Source organism: Ambystoma mexicanum, chromosome 14, assembly GCF_040938575.1.
Source record: "Ambystoma mexicanum isolate Mex_15411 chromosome 14, UKY_AmexF1_1, whole genome shotgun sequence".
Classification (NCBI taxonomy): Eukaryota; Metazoa; Chordata; class Amphibia; order Caudata; family Ambystomatidae; genus Ambystoma; species Ambystoma mexicanum.
In genome coordinates this window covers 614,000,844-614,021,387 of record NC_090940.1, presented here as the reverse complement: position 1 = coordinate 614,021,387, position 20,544 = coordinate 614,000,844, and positions in this window count along the sequence as shown.

Sequence of the window (20,544 nt, the reverse complement as noted above, 5' to 3'; positions counted from 1 at the left end):
TCAGGCTTGGTCCTACCCCAAAAGGGGCAGTCCAGCCCGAACTGCTAGGTCACATCCCTTCTGCTCGAGACCACAAGCATCCCCAGACATGTTTCAGCCTTGTTGGGCGTCATCAGTGAGGAGTAGCTTGGGTCTCTAGGCCCGGCAGACTCGGGACCCACGTCTGGGCATACCCGTCCCACTCGGGGTGACTTTAGAAAAACAGAAAGGTGATGGCTGGAAGGTTTTGAATTTATCATAACCACGGGCAAAGCTCTGGGCAGCCCTCCAGACCATCGTTTTTCAGCCTGCCAAACCATTACAGAAGGGTAATAACCATATGCAAATCAGGCTTGGTCCTACCCCAAAAGGGGCAGTCCAGCCCAAACTGCGAGGTCACATCCCTTCTGCTCGAGACCACAAGCATCCCCAGACATGTTTCAGCCTTATTGGGCGTCATCAGTGAGGAGTAGCTTGGGTCTCTAGGCCCGGCAGACTCGGGTCCCACGTCTGGGCATACCCGTCCCACTCGGGGTGACTTTAGCAAAACAGAAAGGTGATGGCTGGAAGGTTTTGAATTAATCATAACCACGGGCAAAGCTCTGGGCAACCCACCAGACCATCGTTTTTCAGCCTGCCAAGCCATTACAGAAGGGTAATAACCATATGCAAATCAGGCTTGGTCCTACCCCAAAAGGGGCAGTCCAGCCCAAACTGCTAGGTCACATCCCTTCTTCTCGAGACCACAAGCATCCCCAGACATGTTTCAGCCTTGTTGGGCATCATCAGTGAGGAGTAGCTTGGGTCTCTAGGCCCGGCAGACTCACGACCCACGTCTGGGCATACCCGTTCCACTCGGGGTGACTTTAGCAAAACAGAAAGGTGGTGGCTGGAAGGTTTTGAATTAATCATATCCACGAAGCTCTGGGCAACCCTCCAGACCATCGTTTTTCAGGCTGCCAAGCCATTACAGAAGGGGAATAACCGCATGCAAATCAGGTTTGGTCCTACCCCAAAAGGGGCAGTCCAGCCTGAACTGCTAGGTCACATCCCTTCTGCTTGAGACCGCAAGCATCCAGAGACATGTTTCAGCCTTGTTGGGCGTCATCAGTGAGGAGTAGCTTGGGTCTTTTGTGCTTACAGTTTGTCTCACTATGTGAGAGAGGGTATGCCCAGACGTGGGTCCCTTGCTCGCTGCGCCATAGGGAACCAAGCTGCACCTCACTGAGGAGGCCCAACAAGGCCGAAACATGTCTGGGGTTGCTTGTGTTTCCGTGCAGAGGGGACCTGGCCTAGCAGTTCAGGCTGGGCTGCTACCATTGGTGGCAGTACCTGACTGATTTGCATATGGCTGGACCCCTTTTGCAATGGCGCAGACGGGCTAAAAAACGGTGGTATGGAAGGTTGCCCAGAGCAATGCTAGTGGTTCAGATTCATTCAAAACCTTCCACCCATCACTTTTGTGCTTACATTCTCTTATACAGTGCCATATGTACTGCTTAGCCCAGATTGTCCGTTCCAGATTTTGAAGAACTGATCTTGTTGTTCGATGGTTATTGTGCATTTGTAAGGCGCTTATACAGCAAGTGTTTCAAAGCGCCATAAGTACTAGTTAGGCTAGTAGATTGCCCTTTTTTTGTCCGATACTTTCTACTCTCTCTTATACAGCGCCATAAGTACTAGTTCGGCTGGGTGTCCATGCCGGAAGCTGGAGAACGGATGTCTTATTTTAGATGGGGCCCCACTCCTGGTCTCCCAGTCTCGCTTGCTCGACGTCCCTTCCTCAGAGCGCGGCCATCCGCCGCAGTTGCACAAGAACTGCCTGACGAACAGCCCTAGGCTGACCTCTAATGCTTAAGATGACAAAACATGCGCGCGACTCTTGAAAGCATGAACCTTTCCAGATTGCATGGCTCGATTTCCTTAAAAACGGCCTGAAAATGAGCAAAACTCCCTTAAAACCGACATTAGCCTTTCAGTCAGAAAAAAAGGAGAACATAAACTACGGGGCTGTAAGGGGCAGGCGAAATGAGAAGGGCTATAAACTGAACAGCATAGACGGTATCGCTGACTTGGGGGGCGAGGGGTGGACAAACACTGAAAGGAGCAGTCCATTTGAGTAAAAAAGATTTGAGAGAAATTCGACCAGCATGGCTACGGGAACAAAACACACAGTTCCACAGTATCGTGTTGCTTATTTGATCTTTCAGCCAACCAGAGGCGTTGCTAGGGGGAGGTGCTTAGGGGGCTATAGCCCTGTGTCTTTTGGTTGCAGCCGGTGTCCAGACAGTCCTGACATTAGCGTAGCCCCAAATCCTTGCCAGACCTAGCAACACCCCTGCAACCAACGTTATATTTGTTCACATGATTAATATGGGCCTACAAATTCCATCATGCAACCGCGCTGTTGGCTAAGAAGCCAGTTCTGGCTGAAGACAGGACTTCCGCGTGGCATGAGAGGTGATTGGCCAGTCATGGGCCCTCCGAATGGCGGCATCACTGGGGGTGGGCGAGTGTGTGGGACAGAACGTCATTAAAGCCACCGCCACGTGTGCACCCCGGCGGATGGCGGGATGGCCTGTCAATTGCTTCCCTGATGATGTGAGCGGACCCCTGTTCCCATCCATCTCGCGGCCGCGCCTACCTGGCCAGCGCCTCGCAAACCACACGCTCAAGCCAAATTTGCAAGTGTCAGATAAACATTACAAATGGGCCGTGCGTCCTCGCCATCGATGTCCCCATCAATACTGGGGCCGGGCGCACTGGGGGAAAACGGCACCGAGGATGAATGCGGGTGTTGGAGGTGGGGTGCGGCGGCACTGCTAAGTATGCATAGAGAAGGGACTGGCGTGCACAGACGCGTGGACTGGCCTATGGGGGAAAGTGGAAGGTTGTGCAGCGTCTCGAAGGGCTCTAGGCTGAGAGCAAGCAGGACCTAGAGCAAGCAGGACCTAGAACAAGCAGGACCTAGAGCAAGCGGGGCCTAGAGCAAGCAGTACCTAGAGCAAGCAGGACCTAGAGCAAGCCGGGCCTAGAGCAAGCCGGGCCTAGAGCAAGCAGGACCTAGAGCAAGCCAGGCCTAGAGCAAGCCGGACCTACAGCAAGCAGGACATAGAGCAAGGAGGGCCTAGCGCAAGCAGGACCTAGAGCAAGCAGGACCTAGAGCAAACCGGACCTAGAGCAAGCCGGACCTAGAGCAAGCAGGACCTAGAGCAAGCCGGGCCTAGAGCAAGCCGGGCCTAGAGCAAGCCGGGCCTAGAGCAAGCCGGACCTACAGCAAGCAGGATCTAGAGCAAGGAGGGCCTAGCGCAAGCCGGACCTAGAGCAAGCAGGACCTAGAGCAAACCGGACCTAGAGCAAGCTGGACCTAGAGCAAGCAGGACCTAGAGCAAGCCAGACCTAGAGCAAGCCAGACCTAGAGCAAGCCGGACATAGAGCAATCCGGACCTAGAGCAAGCCGGACCTAGAGCAAGCAGGACCTAGAGCAAGCCGGACCTAGAGCAAGCAGGACCTAGAGCAAGCCGTACTGAGGACAAGTAGGGCCTAGAGTAAGCAGGACCTAGAACAAGAAGGACCTAGAGCAAGCGGGACATAGAGCAAGCAGGACCTAGAGCAAGCCGGACCTAGAGCAAGCAGGACCTAGAGCAAGCCGGACCTAGAGCAAGCAGGACCTAGAGCAAGCCGTACTGAGGACAAGTAGGGCCTAGAGTAAGCAGGACCTAGAACAAGAAGGACCTAGAGCAAGCGGGACATAGAGCAAGCAGGACCTAGAGCAAACAGGACCTAGAGCAAGCAGGGCCTAGAGCAAGGAGGGCCTGGAGCAAGCAGGACCTAGAGCAAGCAGGACCTAGAGCAAACCAGACCTAGAGCAAGCCAGAACTAGAGCAAGCCAGACCTAGAGCAAGCCGGACCTAGAGCAAGCTGGACCTAGAGCAAGCAGGACCTAGAGCAAGCCAGACATAGAGCAAGCCAGACCTAGAGCAAGCAGGGCCTAGAGCAAGCAGGGCCTAGAGCAAGCAGGACCTATATCAAGCCGGGCCTAGAGCAAGCAGGACCCAGAGCAAGCAGGACCTAGAGCAAGCCGGACTGAGGACAAGCAGGGCCTAGAGTAAGCGGGACCTAGAGCAAGCGGGGCCTAGAGTAAGCAAGACCTAGAGCAAGCAGGACCTAGAGCAAGCAGGGCCTAGAGCAAGCCGGACCTAGAACAAGCGGGACATAGAGCAAGCGGAACTTAGAGCAAGCAAGCCCTAGAGCAAGCAGGACCTAGAGCAAGCAGGACCTAGAGCAAGCAGGGCCTAGAGCAATCCGGACCTAGAACAAGCGGGACCTAGAGCAAGTAGAACCTTGAGCAAGCAGGCCCTAGAGCAAGCAGGACCTAGAGCAAGCCAGACCTAGAGCAAGCAAGCAAGCCCTAGAGCAAGCAGGACCTAGAGCAAGCAGGACCTTGCGCAAGCAGGGCCTAGAGCAAGAAGGACCTAGAGCAAGCCGGACCTAGAGCAAGCAGGACCTAGAACTGACAAAGGCACTTCATGCTTCCTCACATGCGGACCTGGACACCCTGGGGTTAGATTCTCTCCCCTTGTAGCATATGGGGCATCAGTCGCGCATGCATGCTGGTCACTTCCAGCCACTGGGTGTCATTTCCATGGTCATTTTGGGGCAATTGAATTGGTGCTTCCGAACCCTCTAGACCAGTGGTCTTCAATTTTTAGGGCTGGCCCCCTTAGGGGGGGGGCTCGTATGGAGAATGCACTTTTTTAACATTTTCTACAAACCCCTGCTTCCCATCCCAAAAAACCCACCCCAACCCTTTCCCTGCAAGATTTAACCCTTTAACCCACCCTAAGTGCATTCTCCATAAAGTTTTTCATTATAAAATATTCGATATATAATCATTCTGCATAAAATATTCGATATAAAGACTGCATACCCTCTCTAGACCATTTCATGCTTACAAGTTGTATTAGCGATTTCTAGCACCTGTTTTCAATCCTTGCTTACCAAGTTGCTGGAGGTGCAGCTTTCGATAAGCACTGTCATCAAAGTCAAAGGTCATGTGAGGTCACTTCCTGTGATGTCGTTAGGAGGTTAAATGGCATGTGATGTAACTTCCGCTACTTCTATGATTTTGTTAAATTGACATCAGTGATCATGTTGGCAGTCGGATACAGCCCTGCATCGAGAAGCGTCTTCATGGTGTCACGTGGCTCCAGATGACACCAGCGCAATGCATAGAAATTGCCCAGCCCTCCCCAAATCATCCCACAGCTGTCTTTATCGATGCTAAGTGGGGGGACAGGACCATGGAAAACAAAACATGCAGCAACCACCATCAATAAAAAATAAAAAAAAAACCTTTGTGAACACCTCTAATTGCACACACAAAAAATCACGACTGTACCCCGCATGGGACCACTGATCGTGGCTGGATTGGGAACCAAAAGGAGCCCTGAATGAAATGCATCATACCAGTCTAAATGCAGCAGAGCTGAAAAACTGACTACCTCCACAACAAATTCTTCGTAAATTTAGTTTACAAACTCTGCATTTCATTTCATTTGGCCATTTATTTACATATATTCTGAATGGAAGTTAATGGCTCTCATTACAAGTTTGGTGGTGCGGTAAAAAAGTGGCAGTAATTCAATTACCGTTAGTTTTTTGGGTAATAGTGGAAACCCTGCCACTTCTGCTGCACCTGCAGTTAATAGTTTTGGCCTTGAGGTGGTCAATTTCCCTCATTAATTTGCTGGAAGTAAATCCTCCACTTCAAGCCCAAGATATGCCATAATTGCGGTGGAAGAATTACTGCTTTCGGTAAATCTGCCAAAGTTCTCATAGAATACTATGTACTCCAGAAATTGGGACTCGCCCTGCATTTCCACCACTGGTAATTCCACGGAAAATCCTAAAACTTGTATTGCAGTAATTTAGCTGAAATTACGACTAAACTTGTAACAGGGCCCAGAGACCTCCTTACAAGTTCACCTGTGCAGAAAAAAAATGGCAGTTCTATATCTGCGACTTTTTTCACGGTAACGGAATTACTGCAGTTGTTCCCTCACCACTGAATTCTACATTTGGAGTTAAATCATATCTTCCACTTTCCTTCCGAAAATTTGGGGATTTACTGCGCGGTATGTGCGCCAGCAGTAAAGCTACCAAAAAAATCCCCATGGAGCCCTTTGTAATACAAAAAAGAAAAAGTTACTCGCCATAGTGCCTACTGTACTCCTAGTCCATAGTACCCTTTCCTCCATATGCCCCACCCACTACCCCCTCATTAAAATGATATAATTCATTCATTATTACCAAAACACCTTTTAAAACTGATAGCATGTAGCACAATAAAAACATCTAACATAAAACCACTGTTCAAGTCACTATCTTCATGATTTCAGAACACGTCCAATAACTTTTTACTAAGTAAAATACCAGATTTAAATCACAACCTTTAAAACACGCAGGCCATATCTTGCTAAGATCACCTTTACTGAATCTGTTGTCATACTCAATTAAGTATTTCCAACATAGATCTACTAAGCTTTCGCAATCTAGTAAGAGATGTTCTAGGTATTCAAGAATGTCAATACCACACAACCTGGAGTAGCGTTCATCACGTTTGATCCCCAACTGGACACCCTGGGTCAGTACGGCAGTCCTCACACTGAATTTAAGCCGTATGTATTGCCTTGCAATTGCACTATTCGGATATGCAGTTATGTATTGTGGCTTGACCTCCTTACTTAAAACATATTCACAGAAGTTAGTGTGAATTTTCGTGGAGAACAGGTTAATTCGATACATCGCAAAGAGGTCTATCTCTGGGTGATCTCGCATTAAGAACAACTCCTGAAGAATGCATTCCGCTATCTCCCATTTGTAGGAGCTCAGTCTGAGTCTGCAGGGCTCGCCTGCTTCCGTATTGTTCTGACCAGGCAAAATGAGCTGCTTGAAGCCATGGGCCCTGTTCTGTCGCCCGTTCACACACCTGGAAGGCTAACTTACGTAGACTCTGGGAGTTGGTCCCACCCTGTTTGTTCACATAAAACATGGAGGTGGTACTGTCCATTAGAATTTGCACAACCTTGTTTTGTAACAGCAGAATGAAAGACTTCAAGGCAAGACATATTTCCTTCAACTATTCAACTACACATAGTTTATATGACTCTTCTGTCACTGGAGGGCCACAACCTGTGAGTTGTGTGAGACCCTAATGTAGCACCTCATCCCTCTAGTGTACAGTATGTTGTTACTATTGCCGCATGTGGCAGAAGGTGAAATGGAGCCGCAGTCAACAGGTCCTTTTTCCAGCATAGGAGATCCTCCGTGAGTATTGCGGGATAGTTTTTCTGTCCGATTGGGATCCTGTTTCCTGATTCCAAGACGCTGCTAAGTGGAGTTATAACCTCCTCATTTTGGTGCTTAATAGTGGTACTGAAAGGGTGTAGGTGGCAAGGAGACCCAACAGGTGTTGGTATCACCACACTGTCATGCACTCCCTTGGCAAGAAATGCTTCACTACTGTCAAAATATCCTTCCCCCCTTTTCCGAAGTGGGAAATATGCTGGCCTGCACTGTGTCCCATTGAAAACCTATGAAGGTGAGCATCTAGGTGGGAGACAGCTCTGGTTTCTTGGTATGGATTGAGAATCCCAGGTCGAAAAGTATACCTATTAGAGCTTTTACGATCTGTGTTGCTTCTTGGGGAGACTCCGCCCTGATAAGCCGATCGTCGAGGTAGGGGTAGACATGTTGAACCCTGTTCCTCAATAATCTGGCTATCGCATTCATAATCTTTGTGAAGATTCTTGGTGCTGCATTTAGACCAAAGGGAGAACTCTGTATTGGAAATGCTTGTTGATGGGAATGCCATATTGGTATATGCAGGTAAGCGTTCTTCAGGTCCAAGGCACAAAGCCAGTCTCCCACGTAGAGACTCTTTAATGTGAGCAGGAGTCACCATCTTGAATTTATCTAAGGGTAAATAAAGAAGGTGAAGGTCTAACACAACTCTCAGGCCCACGTCGTTCTTTTTGTGTATAGCGAACCTCCGGGAATAAAATCCCTATAACCCTGTCTTCCACAGGGACTCTTTCTACAATCTGGGATTCCTTCAAGCTCTCCACTTCCTTGAGAAGTGTTGGAGATCCTATCTGTATGAGCGGTTGGGATGCTGGGAGAGGAAAAGACACAGGGAGACAAACACCTTTGGAAACCACTGAAATTAACCAGCGGTTTACAAAATGGTGACACCACATATTTTTGTGAAGAGCCACTCTGCCATCCACAGGAGATTTGTGGACCTGAACGATGATATCATTCGGCCACATTCCGAGTATGGAGGTAGCCATGCCTCTTTTAGCGGCATGGCTACCGCCGTACCGGGTCCAGGTTTCTTGAATGAGGAAATACCGGGCTATTCTGACCTTGGATGGCCCGGTATTTCCCCATTCAAGGAACCCGGACCCGGTACATCCTCATTCTCATTTGAGCCCCCATAGGGCTCAATGGGAATGGGGAGGATGCCAACAACGGGCCTGTTAATGACAGGCCTGTTGTTAGCATCCTGGTCTGCTCGTCACCAGGCATCCTTAGCGGGTCCCGCAAGCAGACCTCGTAATGAGGCAGTAGGGGGTTAACGGCGCCGGCAGCTCTACCGGCGCAGTTAACCCCCTACCGCCTGGGTTGTAATGAGGCCCATTGTGTCTTTAGCTCTGAGGCTGATGTGGAGGAGGGGGAGGGTAGACCCCTTTAGGGTTAGTTCTCTGTTGCTTTGGCCTATGAAGACAAGTTCGGTTGCCTAGCCCTCCTTTCTTAGAAGCCTCTAAAACCCAGTGGCAGCGATGAGGTCTGTGGGGCAGGCGAGTAGGTAACATAGTTCCACTACTTCATTTCGTACAATTCGATCACTGGGTATAGGAACCCCAAAAAAGTCTAACTGTAAGGAATCAGGAGGAAGACGCAGACATATGGGTGTGTTAGGGAGAATTCTCACAAATGGCTAATTTCCCTTACTTAATGAGTCCCTCGGCAACTTTGCTGGATTTCTAGGATTATTTTTTTTCACCTGGTAAGAGTGTGAGCCTTTTTCCCACTCTTACATGTGTTTTGCCGTGTGTGTTGTTACCATTTGTGTGATCTTGGGCTCTGGAGCCTCACCTACTTCATGAGCACCTTTTTTTGTGTGTGTTACACAGCACCTTCAGTTCAGTGACACAGGGTTGTCCTTTAGACTTCCCTCTGACTCCATTTTTCTGGGACTGACTACTGTCTCCCAGAAACATGTAAAGTTGCCATTAACTTTATGTAGTCTCTTTAAACTACAGGCCCAGTACACCCCATCTTACATGGAGTATTGGAAAGGGTTCATTCCTATCCCTTTTTGTCTGTGTCTCTTGGAGCACTGTTTCGCTCCCTTTACATCAAGACTTGGCTGGTGGCAGTGGTAACTACCCTAACTTTTCTACCGCGGTTATCTTATATAACCCTGGTATTGTTTTAGGCTATCATATTAGCCTCAAACATAAACCCGCTTGACCAAATACATTTTATTTTGGCTCCAGCTGGGTTTATTCGCCATTTCTTTTTGTTAAAGTCTTTCTCGTGTTCTTCTCTGCGCGCCAAACCGGGGTTGATTCCTTTGTTTGCCGTCTTTTCGCGGACTTCTGCACAGAAGCCCTCCTTAAGGCGCCTGAAAGTCTGGGTAGGCAAGATGTGAGGGAGGGGACTAAGGACCCCTGCCATGGGTTCCCTTGGTACCCCCAGTCACACTCCTGTTTGATTGGCTGGGTGACTGTCCTTGCCAGGACAGCCACCCTGCTGTGTGATTGACAGCTAGGCTGAATGAATGGGCGAAAACTGCATAAAAAGCAGGTCTCTTGGACTGGAAAGGCAGAGTCGCCACTGGAACGAAAGAACCAATGGGGAGCTGGTGGAAGAGGACCCCTACCACGACTGAACCGCCCGGTGAAGCCCTGCTGCAGGTCCGAATCTTCAGAATCCGACAACAGAGAAGATCCTCCAGGAAACTTCTTCCCTTGAGCTGGTGGGACCAACCAGTTCACCCAAACTGCAAGCCAGGACCCCTCCTCTGGTCGAATTCGCTGTACAGGGCTACAGTGGGCCAGATAGCCAGGCAGGTCGGACCCTGCTTGAGTTTTAAGGAGCGCACCTTTTATTCGTTGCTTTGCTCTGCTGCTGGTTTCTTCCCTGGGTAGTGCAGGACCCTCCAATCTACCTACTTCGTGTCAGTCTGACAGTCGCTTCAGGAACCGTGAACCTGCAGGAACTACCCGGAACGTCTGCTACAGCTTCCTCTCCGTTTTCAGGTACTGTGCAAACCCGTTTGCTCGTTTCGTTCAGCCGTGGGGAAAGTGTGTGAAATCTTTCTCCAATTCGAGGGCTTGTCCTTCTCTTCTCTTTGAACTAACTTTTCTACCACCCAACCTCGTCTGAAATCCGTGGCATGAACTTTACTGCGAACTACCCTGAACCGTGTGATCCTGAGCAAAAGACTTTTGTCCTATTGACTTTCGCCCTAAGCCTTTTCTACCTGATTCTATCACTGTAGTTCCTCTTGCTCTATTGCCCTGAGTACTTACCTGTTTGTGTGGTTCATTTTTATTAACTTTGTCTTTCCCTCCCTTTTAAATTGCTGGAGTGCCATTTTGCTCCCACTTCATTTTTGTGAGCTTAACTTGTCTGGAATTTAAGGGAAGTGGTGTGGTGCATTAAGAGTGTGATTTTTAAGTTGGTTATAATGGTGTAATGTTATACAACTGAAGAGTGAAATAAATATATATTCTTTTACTTGAAAACCTTGAGTCAGTGTTTGCCTGAATCATAGTAATTGCTGTCCTTTGTCTAACTATTTGATACTGCTCACTTACTCTTGAGATAAGTCTGGCTGCTCAGCCATCGCTACCACTTTAACTGTGTAGTACAGGCTCGTACCAAAGGTGAATTTGTACTGTCACTTGTAGTCTTAATTGTGTGTGGTGTTGGTGCCATGGTGGTTGTCAAAGACTTTTATGAACCAAAGTAAGGAACAAGTTACTTACCTGTAACTGTTGTTCTCCAGCATGGGTCTGGCATGGATTCACATGCTCATGAATATTCCCCGTCGTCAGGCCGGGAATCCTCGGTAAAGAAAAAATCAGTATCAGTTTCGTTTTTGATCTGTCTTTCTTACTAGTAACCAATCACTGGTCAAGTCATAATGCCCCCAGCCAATGACTGCCCTCTCCCTAAGCCCCGCCTCTGGCAGCCATCCTCAGATTTGGTAGCATGCCAAGTGGCAGTATGACCAAGTGAAGAGCCGCAGAGGGGTAGGTGGGAGGGTTCGCATGTGAATCCATGCCAGACCCATGCTGGAAAACAACAGTTACAGGTAAGTAACTTGTTCCTTCTCCAGCATGGGGTCTGGCATGGATTCACATGCTCATGAATAAAGGAATACATAGCAGTATACACATGCACAACCATGGGAGGTGGCAACAGGCTCAACAAACAGCAATACAACAACTCAACATTAAGCATCTCTTACTTCCTCAACAGGCTCACTTTAAGCGAACATGTTGCGCAGCACTGCCGGGCCGACCCTGGACTCCTCCCTGGAGTCCCGATCGACGCAGTAGAATCTTGTGAAGGTGTGCGTTGACCTCCATGTAGCAGCCCTGCAGATGTCCAGCAGGGGCATACTAGACAGGAACGCCGTGGTAGCAGCGATCGCTCTGGTCGAATGGGCTCTCGGACGGCCGGGCAGCGGTCGGTTTGCCAACCGGTGACAATGCATGATGCAGCCGGAGAGCCATCTGGAAATGGAAGTCTTCGAGAGAGCCTTACCTTGATTCACAGACCCAAAGTTCACAAACAGTTGTGACGTCTTCCGAAAACTCTTTGTGCGATCCACGTAGAACTTCAGCGCTCTAGCTACATCCAGCGAGTGCAAAGTCCTCTCGGCCGGAGTCGAAGGCGACGGGAAGAAAACTGGTAACACCAAGGGCTCGTTGAGGTGGAAGTCCGACGGCACCTTGGGCATGAAGGAGGGGTGCGTCCTCAGCACTACCCTCGTGTCATGAAAAGTCAAGTATGGAGGCTTGCAAGATAGGGCCTGAATCTCTCCCACTCGTCGTACAGAGGTGATGGCCACGAGGAACGCTGTCTTCCATGACAGGAACTTCAAAGGCGCCAAATGCATAGGCTCGAATGGGGCTCCATGAGCCTGGTCAGCACCACATTAAGCTCCCACGCCGGGGCAGGGGCCTTCACCGGTGGGAATGATCAGAATAGTCCCTTCATAAATTCCTTTACCAGGCGATGAGACCACAAGGACGACCGTCCCGCAGTCCTGGTATATCGGGAAATGGCAGCCAGATGTATTTTTATGGAGGCGTGAGCCAGTCCAGCTTTGGCCAGCGACAGTAGGTATGGCAGCACTTGAGGGGCCGTAATCCGCAGAGGGTTAACCTTTTGTGAACGGCACCAGACAGAGAACCTCTTCCATTTTTGACTGTAACACTTGAGAGTTGAGGACGCCCTGGCCTTTGCAAGAACCTCTCTGCAATCAGCCGGGATATCGTACCCTCCAAACTCTAGTGCTGCAGGAGCCAGGCCTGCAAGTTCAGCGACTGTGGGGCGTGATGAAGAATGGTGCCTCCTTCTCTGGAGAGAAGATTCGCGTCCGCCGGCAGCTTGACTGGTGGGGACGATGACAAGTCCAGAAGGTCCAGGAACCAGATCTGCCTCGGCCACGCCGGTGCGACGAGGATCATCCTGCACCTGGACTTCTTGAGCTGGTTGATGAGGCGGAGCAGCAATGGCAACGGAGGGAACGCGTATAGAAACAGGCCGTCCCAAGGGAACGAGAAAGCATCGCCCATGCTCCTCAGCTGTGGGAACCTGCTGGCGAACCTCTGGCACTTGGAGTTCGTCGCCGTCGTGAACAGGTCGATCTGAGGTTTGCCCCATCGTCGGAAGAGTCGATCCACTTGGTCCTGGCACAGTTCCCACTCGTGGCACGAGTGCAGCTCCCTGCTGAGTGAGTCCGCGATGGTGTTTTTTATTCCTGCCAGGTGGAAGGGAACCAGAAACATCCCCTGGGCGACGGCCCAGTGCCACAGATACTGGGCCTCCTTGGATAGGGCTGGGGATCTGGTGCCTCCTTGCTTCCGTATATAGAACATCGTGGTGGTGGTGTCGGTGAAGATCCTCACCACTTTGCCCTTGAGGGACGGAAGGAACGACTTGAGAGCCCAGAACCCTGCTCGGAGCTCCAGAATGTTGATGTGGAGAGACCTCTCCTCCGGGAGCCAAAGGCCCCTTGCATGGAGGTCTCCGGTGTGGGCCCCCCAACCCTCCAGAGAGGCGTCCGTTGTCACCGTCTCCTGAAATGCCGGGATTTGAAATTCTGTGCCTGTCGTGAGGTGAGCACGGATGCCCCACCATAAGATCGCCTGACGGAACTCCTCGTCGAGAGGGATCCTGTCCTCGAAACAGCCCCTTGCTTGAAGCCAGCGGGCGTCGGGAAACTCCTGTAGCGGACGAAGTCTGCAAAGGGGTACAAGATAGATGCATGAGGACATCATCCCGAGGAGGGACTTGATGGACCTCACCCTGGCCACGTCCGTGGCTAGCAGGCGCCTCACCTTGCCCAGGATGGTCTAGGTCCTCTCCTCTGAAGGGGAGGCCAATTGCTCCACTGTATCGAGCTTCGCTCCCAGAAACAGTGCTATCTGCGATGGAACCAGGTGGGATTTGGGGTAATTGATGGCGAACCCCAGCTCTGTGAGCAACCGGACGGTCCTTGCCGTGTGTTCAACGGCAAGTTCCCTTGTCCTTGCCCGGATTAGCCAGTCATACAGATGGGGTAAACGTGGATCCCCTGCAGACACAGCCGCGCCGCCACTGGTGCCAGGCACTTGGTGAAAACCCTGGGTGCTGACTTTAATCCGAACGGTAGGGCCCTGAATTGGTAGTGGCGTCCCTGAACCACAAACCTGAGGAACTTCCTGTGCCTTTTTAGAATAGGGATGTGGAAGTAAGCATCTTCGAGACCCAAAGACTATAGGAAGTCGCCTTCCTCCAGCTGTCCCAGCACGTGCTGAAGGGTGACCATCCTGAATTTCTGCGCCTTGATGTACTTGTTTAAGCGACACAGGTCCAGGATGGGGCGCCAACCGCCTGTCTTCTTCTTGACGAGGAAGTACCTTGAGTACGCTCCGGAGCCCTGGAGCCCTCTGGGGACGAGCTTGATGGCACCTTTCTTGAGCATCGCCTTTACCTCCAGCAGTAGTTGAGGGACGTGGTTCTCCTTCCTGGCCACGGGAGGAATGCGAGGGCACTTCTTTTGGAATTCCAGCGAGTGCCCGTTGGCCAGGGCGTCCAACACCCAACGGTTGGTGGAGATGGACTCCCACACGCTGACGAACTTCGTCAGCCGGCCTCCCACCGGGGTGCTTTGGTGGGGGCCCGACAACCCGGCCGGGTCAGTCTTGCTTAGGGGCGGCCTTGCCGCCTTGGCCTCCTTGCGACGGCGGCGGGAACCCCCTTGCTTGCCGTGACCTCTGTAGGCCTCCTGGGAAGAGGAGCGGGCCGCCTGGCGGTAAGTGGAAGAGCCACCGCTGGATCCTTTGGAGGCACCCTGTCTGCCTCCGGAGCTCCGAAAGGGCCGCCACTGTTGAAGCACCCCCAGGGCCCGGGCCGTCTCCGAGTCGGTCTTGATGGCCTGTAGGGACTCATCCAATGCCTTACCAAAAAGGTTGTTGCCGTCAAACGGCATGTCCAACACCCTGGTCTGGACGTCCTGGCGAAAGTCTGTCGCCTTGAGCCAACCTTGTCGTCGGACGCAAACTCCGTTGCCCAGTTGGCGAAATCCAGTATCGGCAATGTCCGTTGCCACCGTTATGGCGTGATCCGACGCCACCTCGCCTTCCTGCAGAATTTCTAGGGCCTCTGCCCTTTTGTCATCAGGCAGGAAGTCTAGCAGGGGGGGCTATCTTGAACCAGAGCTCCTTGTCGTAGCGGGCCACGATCGCTAAGGCATTGGCCGTCTTAATCGTCGTCGCCGCCGACGAGATGACTCGTCGTCCCATAGAGTCCAACTTCTTGCCCTCGCTGTGCGGCGGGGAAGTGGAAGTTGAAGCTGCCGCACCCGCTGCCTTCTTCTTAGCCGCTGCTGAGACGACAGAGTCCGGCGTGGGCTGGGCCCTGAGACACAAGGGAGCGGCATCGGGGACTCGGTACTTCTTCTCGTACCCGTCCCTCTTGGCGGGTGTCGTGGAAGGGTTCTTGAGGACAGCAAGCCCCTCCTCCCAGATGTCGTCGAGTAAGGGCACCGCGAGGATTGTCTTCCTCTTGGCCTCTCGTCATTGGTACAGAAACCCCTCCTTTTTCTGTTCTTCAGGGCAGAGCTGGAAGAGCTCGGATGCCCTGGTTATCATGGCGTGGAAAGAGCCAATTTCGTCGGCTGGAGACGCCCGCGGGGGGGGGTGACGACGGGATGTACGCTGTGTCATCGCCGCCGTTATCGTCCGTCCCCGTCACTGCATTCGTCGCCGTATCCTCTCTAGAGTCCGGCGAGGGGGATGAGGGGTCCACCGGTCTCGCCGGCACGAAGGGCGGAGCGGGGTGGACTCTCCTCCGCTTGTTCGGAGGGCTTCCCGATGGGCCTGGTTCTGGATCCTCCGTCGGGGTCTGTGGTAATCTCATCCTTATCTCGGTGCATAAGGATTGGATTGCCAACAAAATGGCCGCCGAGCTATCCTGGGGCTCGGGCAATGGCTGTGACAGATGGGATGGCCGCTCCACTGGGCCCTGTTCGTCGTCGTCGTCGCTATCTTCGATCACGTCAGCGGGGACCGCCCCCTGGAATCGAACCTTCTGGAACCTCTCGTTGAGGCCTATGAACCTCTCGTTGAGGCCTAAGGACCTCTCGTTGATGCCTATGGACCTTTCGTTGAGGCCCTTCTCGGTTTCCACCAGTTCCTCCTCAGAGGCTGATTCCGAGCCTGTAATGGCCACCGGCCCCCCCCTCTTTTTCAGCCGGGGGCTTCACGGGGGTCTTAGCGATGGGCTGGAAAGAGGAATCCCTCCGCCGTGGCAGGGATACTCTGGGCCCAGAGCACATTTCCACAGGCGTAGTCTCAGCCGGCTTCGCCAGGGTCGCAGCAACCACTTCGGTAGAGGCCTTTGCCAGATGGATCAAAGCCCTCACCACCTTAGGTGCGTCCTGGGCCTTCGCCTTGGGGGGAGGGTCAGCGCCTCGCTCCCCCTTCGAGATCGACCGGGTCCGCTCCAGCGGCCTACCCGGGTTCTTGGACTTCCTCTTCCCCGAACCAGAGCGCTGGTTCGTGGTTGAATGTGCTGGGGAAGTAGCGCCCTGCTTGGCAACCGAAGAGCCCGACCTTTCGGCACTCCAGGTGCCCGCGGACTCACAGTGCTTGGCCTTCTGTTGGGCCCCCGTCGCCGGGGCGCCCTCACAGGACTTAGAAGCCCGCTCAGACTTATCCTTCGCCTTCTCATCTGCTGTGCCTTTCTCCAGCCAGGCGGCGAGGCGGGAACGACGATCTTGTTTGGTCCGTTCCGAAAGGTTCTTGCAGAACGCACAGTCCTTCTCCACTTGCGTCTTGTCCTCATGAAGGCAGTAGAGACATCGCGAATGCTCGTCCTCCTTGAAAACGTTCTGTAATCCGCATCCAGGGCAGCACCTGAACAGCTTGGATCCGGGCGTCGAGCTTCCCTTGTCTTGGGCCATGTCCTTTGAGGTAGGCCGCAGATCTTCCGGAATCCTCCAAGAAGTATAAACTCGACGAAAACTTCACCCTTGAGGGGCGTAGAAGAATTCCGAAACGGGTCCCCGTTATCGGAAGTAGAAACGGTGGAGCTTGAGGCTCGATTAAACCGAAAAAATGAGAAAATCTCCTGAAAAAACGTGAAAACGCAGTAAAAAACTCGAGAGCTAAACACGAGGACTCCCAACACTTGAGCGTGCGGTAAAAATCTGAGGATGGCTGCCAAAGGCGGGGCTTAGGGAGAGGGCAGGCATTGGCTGGGGGCATTATGACCCAGAGACCAGTGATTGGTTACTACTAAGAAAGACAGATCAGAAACAAAACTGATACTGATTTTTTCTTTACCGAGGATTCCCAGCCCGAAGACTGGGAATATTCATGAGCATGTGAATCCATGCCAGACCACATGCTGGAGAAAAAGGGGGTTGGAAAAAATCCAATCTCGCCCTAACTCCAAGAGGGGTTTCTCTGGCTCAACAAAACAAAAGGATGACCGTGTCAGAATGTTCAATGTAAAGTTCTCCATCCTGTGTCCAAATCCTAACCTGACCCTTACCTGCTAAACTTAATATAAAGTCAAAAGAGAAATGTCTCTCAGCTGGCAACTCACAACTCTTTTCCAAAGTTCCAACATAAAGTTCCAAAGAAAGGTGCTGAAAACATAACAACATTCCATAAGTCTCAGAGAAGGGCTTTCTGTCACCGGGTTCGGTGATATATTCGTCCGTCAATGTAGATTCCGAAATCTCCCCCTCCCCCGACTCCTCACCTTCTTCTTCCTTCCAAGAGCCCTTCTTTTCCTTTCTTCGTGATCGCACCTTTTTTTTATGTAGATAGGGACGACCCCGGGAGGAAGCCACCGTGCCCCCCAAAAGGGAGACCAAGGGGCCCCTCCCCCGGGAACGACCAGGAGGGGAAAAAGCCTGTAGGCACAAAAAACCCCTGTGCTATCACAGTGATCTTCAGAGGAGTGGAACCAGGAATCCTTGCGGGGTGTTGGCTGGTCGATAGGGTCTGGAGGTATGACATGGAATTGTACCCCGCAGAAAACAGGCAGTCCAGTAAGCGGTCCGGGGAAATGGTACACGGAGGATCAATAAGGCAGAGGTATCCAAACAGCAGACGAGAAGCAATCCGGAATACAGGCTGAGGACTGGTACACGGGAAGACTACAGCACAGTGTCCAAAACGGTTGGCGAGAGCAATCCAATGGACAAACAGGGGTCAGGTACACGGGAGACGTAGCGCAGAGCAAGAAGAAAGAAGGAAGCAGAAAGGCTGATAAACGAACGAGCAGAAACACAGCCGAGAGGAAGGAAAGCGGTAAAAGGAAGATTGGAAGGGGGGAGGGTAAGCACAAGTTGGAAGGAGGGCAAAGAAGGCGGGGAACAGAGTTAGCAAGGAAGCGAGAAAAGCGTAGCAAGCAGCGGAAGAGCGGGGAAACAAGGAAAGGGAGCCGGACTGGGCGCGAGGATCCAACCGGGGAAAAAGGCAAAGAACTACGGAGTGTAGTGACAGCCAGCAAGCAGTGCTAACGGGACGAAAACTGGAAGCGTTGCGACGCGTCCGCGACCCAGAAGGAGCTGGTTAAAACTCTGGGTCGGGGAACGCTCCAGCCAATGAAAACAGAAAGAAAGTGAAACCAGGGAAAGGGGGCGTGGCTGTTCGCGGCTGGGCGAACGGGACTAAGATCCTTGTCGCCAGCGGCTCCACAGACGCCAGGAACTCAGCGGCATGACAGTATGCCCCCTTTGATAGTTTGCTCCCCCTGGTTTTCCTGGATGAAAGAAGTGGTATTTGCGGAGTAAGGCAGGAGCATTTATGTGAGTGATAGGTTCCCAAGAGTTCTCTGAAGAGGGGTATCCCTTCCATCTAACTAGATATTCCAACCTGCCCCTACGATACCTTGAGTCGCAGAGTTGGGCAACCTCATATTCTGCCTGAGTAGAACCCTGAGGAACCGGGGCCTGTCTAGCCTGACAGGCCCAGGTGTCCGCATGGAAGGACTTGAGTTGAGAGGCATGGAAAACGGGGTGGACCCTTTTGAGGTTGTTGGGTAGTTTCAAGCGAAAGGCCACTGGGTTGATCTTCTGTATAATATCATATGGCCCTAGGTACTTGGGAGACAGCTTGGAGGGATGGATCCAACGAGGTAGGTATCTAGTGGAAAGCATGACCCTAGTTCCTACATCCCACCCCGGGACAGGTCGGCAGTGTTTGTTGGCTTGGATGCAATACTGCGCTTGAGCCGACTTAATGCCTTCCTCTGCCTTCTTGGGTGTCTCTCTGAGGAGCGAGAGGGAGGAATCAACGGAAGGTAAACTAGTAGAAAGGCCAGAGACAGGAAGAATGGAGCGAGGATGGTAACCATAGGTACCAAAAAAAGGACTAAACCCAAGAGCGGAATGTGTAGAGTTATTATAGGAGAATTCTGCTAGAGGGAGTAACGTGCACCGGTTGTCCTGTTGGGAGTTGATAAAGCACCTTAAGTACTGCTCCAGGGTTCCGTTCAGGCGTTCGGTTTGCCCGTTGGATTGCGGGTGGAATCCAGAAGTGAGAGCTCTTTCAATACCCAGTCTGACACAGAGCGCCTTCCAGAACCGGGAGGTGTACTGGCTTCCTCGGTCGGATATTATCTTGTTAGGCATACCGTGCAACCGGAAGATGTCTTGGAGAAACACTTCCGCCATTTTGGCCACCGTGGGAACCCCGGGCAATGGGGAGAAGTGAGCCAACTTAGTAAACGAATCCACAACCACCATTACACATGTGCATCCTTGAGACGGGGGCAAATCCACTATGAAGTCTGTAGAGATTGTGCTCCAAGGACCCTTGGGTACAGCACATGGTTCAAGTAGGCCGATCGGTCGTTGGCGAGATGACTTACTCCACAGACAGACGATACAGGACTGAACATAACGATCCACATCTTTTCTCATTTTAGGCCAGTAGAAATGTCGCTGGAGGTATTCGAGAGTACTAACCGCACCCCTATGTCCAGCAAGTTTGGAGTCATGACACCAGGCAAGTGCCGTCTTGCAGAAAGCTGGAGTGGGTAAATAGAGTCTTCCTTTAACAAGGTAGAGGCCGTTCCTGGTTTCATAGACCAGATCTTTAGAATGTCTTTCCACTTCGAAGAGGCCTCCGGAATCCCCCTGTACCTGCTTAAGGAACGTTGAAACAACTCCGATGGTCTTGGCCAGGGGGAACATCCGTTCGGGAGGTGTATCAGTCTCTGGCATGTAATCGCATCGGCGGGAGAGAGAATCGGCCACGATATTCATCTTGCCTGGGATGTATGTGATATGGAAATCGAATTGAGCGACGAAATGGGCCCATCGGGCCTGTCGAGTGTTGTAACACTCAAACTGTCTGAGAACCTGTAAGTTCTTATGATCGGCCGAATGGTGAACGGGAACCTACCTCCCTGGAGGAGGTGGCGCCATTAAACACAAGCTGCCTTCATGGCTAATAGCTCTGGTTCTATGACCGAATAGTTCCTTTGGCTGGTGTTTAGGGTCTTAGAGAAGTAAGCCACCGGATGTTCGACACCCTGCACTTCTTGAATAAGCACAGCCCCTATTGCGGCGGAGGAAGCGTCCGTCTCCAGAATGAAAGGCAGATGTTGGTTAGGTTGTTGCAGGATGGGCGCAGAACAGAAGGCTTCCTTGAGATTCCCAAAGCTGTTTTCGGCCTCCAGCGACCATCTGAATGGAGTTGTAGACTTCTTTAAGAGAGAAGTGATGGGTAATATCTTTTGAGAAAAATTGGG